The following is a 6,512-nucleotide window of genomic DNA, read 5'->3' as shown; positions in this document are numbered from 1 at the left end:
TAGGGTTAGGGCGCGACTCCATCTGGCACCGTCACGGAGATCTACCCAAGTCCCAGGCAAGTGACCCAGGAAAATACTGGTTATCTGGAATTTCAACCCAACAAAAAGAAGCTTTTCTTGCAGACGTGCCCATAACTTGAGAATCCAACTGCTCTTGCACACAGACCCACACTTGGTGACAGGCTGCTGTTGTGTCAGAGCAGGTCCGCATGTGCCTTGGGAGGGTGCGTGCTGATCACCAGCTGGGTGAAAACCTCTCAGAAAACTAAATGGGAAGCCTGAAGACGCCAGACCAGAGGCCCAAGCAGGGAAGGAATGTTTCACAACAGAATGGACTTGACTTCCAGGAAGCAATGTTTCACTAGGATGCTGCAGAGATGGGCACCCAGGAAAGAGGCCGGCAGGTGGCTGCTGGCTGGAGATGCCACCAGGCAGAGCAGGCCACGGTGCTCCAGCAGCCTCTTCGTGAAGACACTAGCCACGGAGGCCTCACTGTGTCCTCAGACAGTGTCTCCCAAGTGTGGCCTTGGGGACTCCTGCCCAGAATCACTTGGGTGTAGAGACAGAGGGAGAGGAATGTTAAAATGAAGATTTTAGGTCCCATTCCAGATGTACTCTATCAAAAAATTGGGGGGAGGCCTGTATGCCTGCATTTCTACGGTGTAGAGACAGAGGGAGAGGAATGTTAAAATGAAGATTTTAGGTCCCATTCCAGATGTACTGTATCAAAAAATTGGGGGGAGGCCTGTATGCCTGCATTTCTACCTTTATTAGGCTCAGTCTTACATTCTTTTGCATACTCAATTTGGAGAATCACTGTTCCTAAAGTTACCTAGACTTGAGAACAGCCATCTGAGGGTACAGTGTGGTGCATTATGTTAGAGGACAGACAGGGGACTGAAAGATTTTGGTAGCCCCTCATTGCAGCAATTGCTGCCTGAAATGAATATTATATTATATTACATTGTATTATACTATGCTATACTATATTATATTGTTATATATATTATGTTTTATTATATATTGTATTATTATATGTGGTATGACAACATATTGTATTATATTAGGAGTATTTTTTCTCCCTTGAAGAGTAAGATGGTGAGATGTGCTTTTAGGCACTGACTGTCCTTTTGCTAAAACCCTGCTGCAAGGTGACAGCTCTTAGCCGCATGTGACTGTTGAGCACCTGAAATGTGCCTAGCAGAAATAGACATGTGCTGTAAGTACAAAATACACATTGATTTCAAAGAAAAAATGTAAAATATTTTATTAATAATTTTATATTGAGTATATGTTGAAATAATATTTTGGACATGTTGGTTTAAATGAAATATACTATTAAAGTTAATTTTACCTGTTTCTTTTCACTTTTTTAATGTGGCTACTAGAAAATTGGAACTCGCCCGTGTGGCCTGCACTGTGTGTTTGCTGGACAGCGCCGTGCAGAGGCTCAGGAGTGTCCGGTCCCTGTGACTGTCCCGCCTGTCCCTGGGGTGTTTGCGTTTTAGCCTTAGGTCGTGGAAGGGGCTAGTCCTGGCTCCTCTGCTTTCTTGCTCTGTGGTGAGCAAATTACTCACCTTGGTTGGAACTTTGGTTTTCTTTTATATGTATGTGTATATATATATAAATCTATCTTACAAGATTGGTATTAAACTAAAAAACAAATACTCGGAAGCGCCCAGCCTGACAACGAGTCTTCAATCACGGTATTGAAATGTCACCGTGTGTGATAAGCCAGGCCCTCAGGCAATGGCTTCACGTGCTTCACCTCCACCCTCAGAGCAGCCTGGTGGGTAGGTATGTCGTTACTTCCACTTTCAGTTACGAGCCACGGTGAGAATAAGCAATGTGGTGAAGGTCTCGCTGGTTAGTCATGGCAGAGTCGACCCCGGGCTGGAGGCCCGGCAGATCTAATGCTGCAGAGAGGCTCCAGTCCAAAGGCTGGCACGGGTGCTGGTAAGGGAAACGCAGCTGCCAACGTGGCGGGACCTAGAGGGTCCTCGGGGGACGTTCGTGGTTTCGTTAGAGCAGGAGGCTTTTTCAGTCATTCAACAAACGTGTTGAGAGAACAAAAGAGAAGAAAACCCCTGTCGGCCTCAGTGGAGGTGCTGCTGGGGTGCGTGCTGGGGGCTCACGATGGGAAAGGCCTGGGGGATTAGTCAGATCAGGGCTGGGTAGAGCCAAACACAGAGTCCAATTCTGGGTGACCTGCAGAGAAAGGGGACAGCAGGGCTGCAGGGCCTGGAGCCCCCGTCGCTCAAGGCAGAAAGTGGGCGCGAGCCCTGCTGGACGTGCTCTGCAGGGGTGTCTGAGTCTTGGCCGGGAAAGGAGTTTTACGAGGAACACGTGGAGGTCTGTGACGTCCCCTCCACGTCCTGCCTCGCAGGGTCGGGACGGGGAAGGGCTTGTTGCGGACCAGCCAGAGCCCCGGCTCTGCCGTTTACCTCTGCGCCTCGTTCCTCGTCTGGAAAAGGGAAGTCATGCTACTTACTTCAAAGGTTTGCTGTGAGTATTAACTGAAATTATTAGGTATAACACTTGTACATTTGCTGCGCCTCGTTCCTCGTCTGGAAAAGGGAAGTCATGCTACTTACTTCAAAGGTTTGCTGTGGGTATTAACTGAAATTATTAGGTATAACACTTGTACATTTGTAGGTACACAGGAACCACTCTATAAATGTCAGTTATTATTATTTTTAAAATCCAAATCCCGCAATGACGATGAATCACCTCTATACTTTGTGTTTTCTCATTATTTCTCAAAAAGGAAGGCAGATATTCTGAGCAAATTGTCGAGTATGAGAAAGACCCTCCTGAGAAAAGCGTCTGCTGGTGTCGAGGGCACGAAGCTGTGTGATGACAGAGTGCTGTTAGGAAGCGCTCCTCGGGCTGCACAGTGTGTGCACGTGCGGGCTCCGCAGACCACATGCAGCAGCAGGTGGTGGGGGCTGCCTGGCAGAGACACCGGGGACACGAGTCTGCTGCGTCCCAGCATCAGCCCCTCCTGAGCACTCCTCACCTCTCCTCTGTTCTAAAATTTGACTTCGGAGAGAAAGCTGCTACCAGCTGAAGACACAGACGCCTGCACATGGCTGAGGCCTACAGGACACAGTCGACCTCATCTCCTGCTTTTGTCTCGTCACCAAGTCATCGCATCTGTCTTTGGGGCTGCATGCTCTCATTCTGCTTTCAAATCTGTCATTCATGAGAAGCAGAGGAACTACAGATTATATGGCACAGGGGAGTAGATGGATTATAATATTTTTCATGGACCCAAAGTATTCCATAATTGAAATGAGGTGCTGGATGGAGTCCGCACTCCTAATTTGCTGATGAAGACGTGGAAGACCATGGGAACGGACAAGCTTGTCCAAGGCTCAGCCCTGCGCTAGTGCAGAGCTACGACTACCACCCGAGACTTACGGTTCGCATCCTAGTGCTCTGGACGGGTGTTTATTTTATTGACATCTAATACATGTTTGCTGAAGAAACAATTAGAAAACCCAGATGAGTAAAAAATAAAGAGTAATACACAACAGGAGTTCTACCGCCAAGAGAGTCTCTGCTGACATTTCTGTGTGTCTCCATCAGCCTTTGCACGAGCTGCTGTGCACGGTGGCCTTCCTGGCAGAACTTAGGCCATGCGTCCACTCCTTGACTTCCAGCCTCTGCAGCTGAGAACAGAGTACCTGGGGCTGGAGTGGAAGCTGAGGGAGCCAGTCTGCAGTCTGGGGCCTACTATCTTTCCACGTTAGTAAGCACAGTGCTAGGACATCATTTGTATGATTGCATCATACATTATTCAAACTATATTTCCTTAATTGTTTCCTTCAGATAATATGCCTAGAAATGATATTTCTTAGTCAAAGAGTGTATTTTTTTTTTCAAGGTTTTTGCTATTTCTGACAAATTATTCTGCAGGAAGATTGCACCAGTGTGTTAGTGTTCACTCAAACCCCAACTAGTGCTGAATATTACATTTTCCCCAAATATTTCCCATTTTCATAAGAAAAGAAAGAACCAATTTAAAGAACAATGGCTTTACTTCTAACCCTTTCAACAGTCTCAGCTTGAATGGCAACGCAGAAGTAGCACAGCCAAGTAGAAATAAACAAGGGCAAAGAGCAGGAATCCAGGCATTTGAACACGTTAGGTTTCAGCCAGTGTGCTCTCATCACTGTGACAAGAGAAAACTATTCTTACTAATGCAAGAGCTTCCAGGGCACTATAGCTGCTTTTATTTATATAGACATTTTAAATATCAATCTCAGCTCAATACTTTTAACTCTTATAAACATTTTTATGATTCTGGGAGATATCAATTTTATCCACTTTATCTGGCCCTGTTTCAAAACATTGCATATTAATGCTCTTTTACTTCGCAAGAAGCTGTACTCGTGGCTTCCTCTGAGCAGAGTGGAGTGGAGCTTGAAAGACCAGTAAATTTTGGAACCCTGAGAACAAATAGAAAAATTGGAGCTTTTAAAAATACGTTTTAAAAAATAATGAATGGGTGTTAAATTTCAACAAGTGCCTTGTCTGCATCTGATGTGTATGCCTGGAGAATCAGAGGCAGGCCTTCCCTACAGATGCCCTCTGGGGTAACCCTGGTGCTGCCACGTTGCCGTTCTGCAGAGCCTCCAGCAGCACCTCGCTGCCCATCAGTGCCAGTCGGCTCTTTGGCCCGGGGTGCTGCGGGTGGAAGCAGACAGAACAGCCAAGCTCACATTGACTCAGCAGGTGGAATTTCCCCCCATTGGGTAACTCTGACATCCCTTCCTTTTCCAGGAGGCCTATTTTGTCATCTCTCCCTCCCTCCTTCCGTCTCTCTCTCTCTTTCTCTCTGTCTCTCGAAGAGCCCAAGCTTTGACTTAGGTTTGAATCCTGACTCTGTCATTTGCTAGCTGGGTAAATTAGAGGAAGCTATTTAAATTAGTTGTTTCAATTTTTCTCAATCAAAAAAAAAAAAACACTTTTAAGAGTTAAGAGGATACTAATATATTTGTGAAAGTGCCACTGGCGTATCATAAGGTCCAATAAATGTTGGTTTCCTTTTTTCCTTCTTTCACATTCCAGGGAAAGATCACTACGAAAATGGAAATTAAAATTAATAATAATAACAATAAAATGCACACTCTGGAAGCGTGTGGTAAACCCTGCAGTGAACATTAATTTCATTACCTGGAAATAAAATCAGCGCCCTCTTTTCTCTTCTCACTGCCGACACCTCAGCGTTCACTCAGACGTTGTCAGTGACACTTGGAAGGGTGACAGCAACAGAAGCTGTAGTTAGCACTTGCACAGCACTTCAAACACGGCAGGCACTGCTCCGAATGCTTCACATCTGTTGACTTCTTTAGTTCTCATCATGAGTCAGTACTTTTGTCATGTCCACTTAATAAATGAAGAAACTGAGGCATGAGTGTAAGAGAATTATCCGAAGTTGCCCAGCTACTTAGTGGTGGATCTGGGATTCAAAGCAAGGAGCTTGATGTCTGCGCTGTGTATCTGCAGGAGCACACGTAGTGGGGGGTCAGGACCTTGGAAAGTGTTCTGTGAATTCAGCATCACGTTCAAGCTCTAGGGCAGTGTCCACGTTGTAAGGTCTTATGAGATAGGACCCATCCCTCAGCCTTCTCAGTGGTGACTCAGAATTTTTCTTTTTTCCTTACACTTTTAGAGATGGGCTGGGATCAAAAGAGTTCTGATTAATGCAGGAATTAAATTCCATTTGTTCTGCACAAAGTTTGTACACTTGCTTCTGGTACGTGAACTGAGATAAAGTCACCTGAGAGGGACAACCTTATTTTCAACGTCAGCACAGGGCAGCCTCTAGGTAGACTTTGCCTGGGCTGGTCCCCAAACTGAAATATGCATCTAGTGTCTCCAGGTTAGTCTCACTTTCACCACGTTCTAGGGATTTGCTTAACTTTCCTGCAGCTCCACGACAGCCTTCGTCGTCCTCCCAGCCCACCTTGAGTTTCCACCTCTCTGCGTGTGGTTCTCGCGTAGCTCTACACGTTGGCTTTCTCCCTTTCATGTACTTGAGGTTTCTCCTGGATGGAAAAACATGCTCTTTGGGGGCTTTATACACCTTTCAAATTTCAGTAACAGTCACAGTAATAAACACTTGATAGGTACTTTTGATTTGATTTCTTCACACCCAAGTCTGCTCTGAATTCCAATTTACAACACACCTTGTCCCATACTCTTGAAGGTCATAAAATGTGAATGGCCTCTGGTCCCCATGGTGGGAAAGTCGGGCAGAAAGGCTAAATCAGGCATAGGGGACGGTGATTCTGACCTCCAAGTGCTGGCTGTCCGCTTGGCTCATCGCTGGCAAGGCGGCCCGGCCTCACTGCTGCTCCTGACACTTGCTGCGTCTAATCCAAGTCCCCACCCAGTACCTGGAGCCGCTGCTCTCCTGCCTGCTCTTGATTCACTAAACATAAGAAGGTAAAGTCCTGGGCTGGCCCAGTGGCGCACTGGATAGTGCGCCGCTTGGGAAGCGC

This window comes from Galeopterus variegatus, unplaced genomic scaffold (genome assembly GCF_000696425.1).
Source record: "Galeopterus variegatus unplaced genomic scaffold, G_variegatus-3.0.2 Scaffold2573, whole genome shotgun sequence".
NCBI classification, from domain to species: Eukaryota; Metazoa; Chordata; class Mammalia; order Dermoptera; family Cynocephalidae; genus Galeopterus; species Galeopterus variegatus.
Note: the sequence above shows the minus strand (reverse complement) of the source record.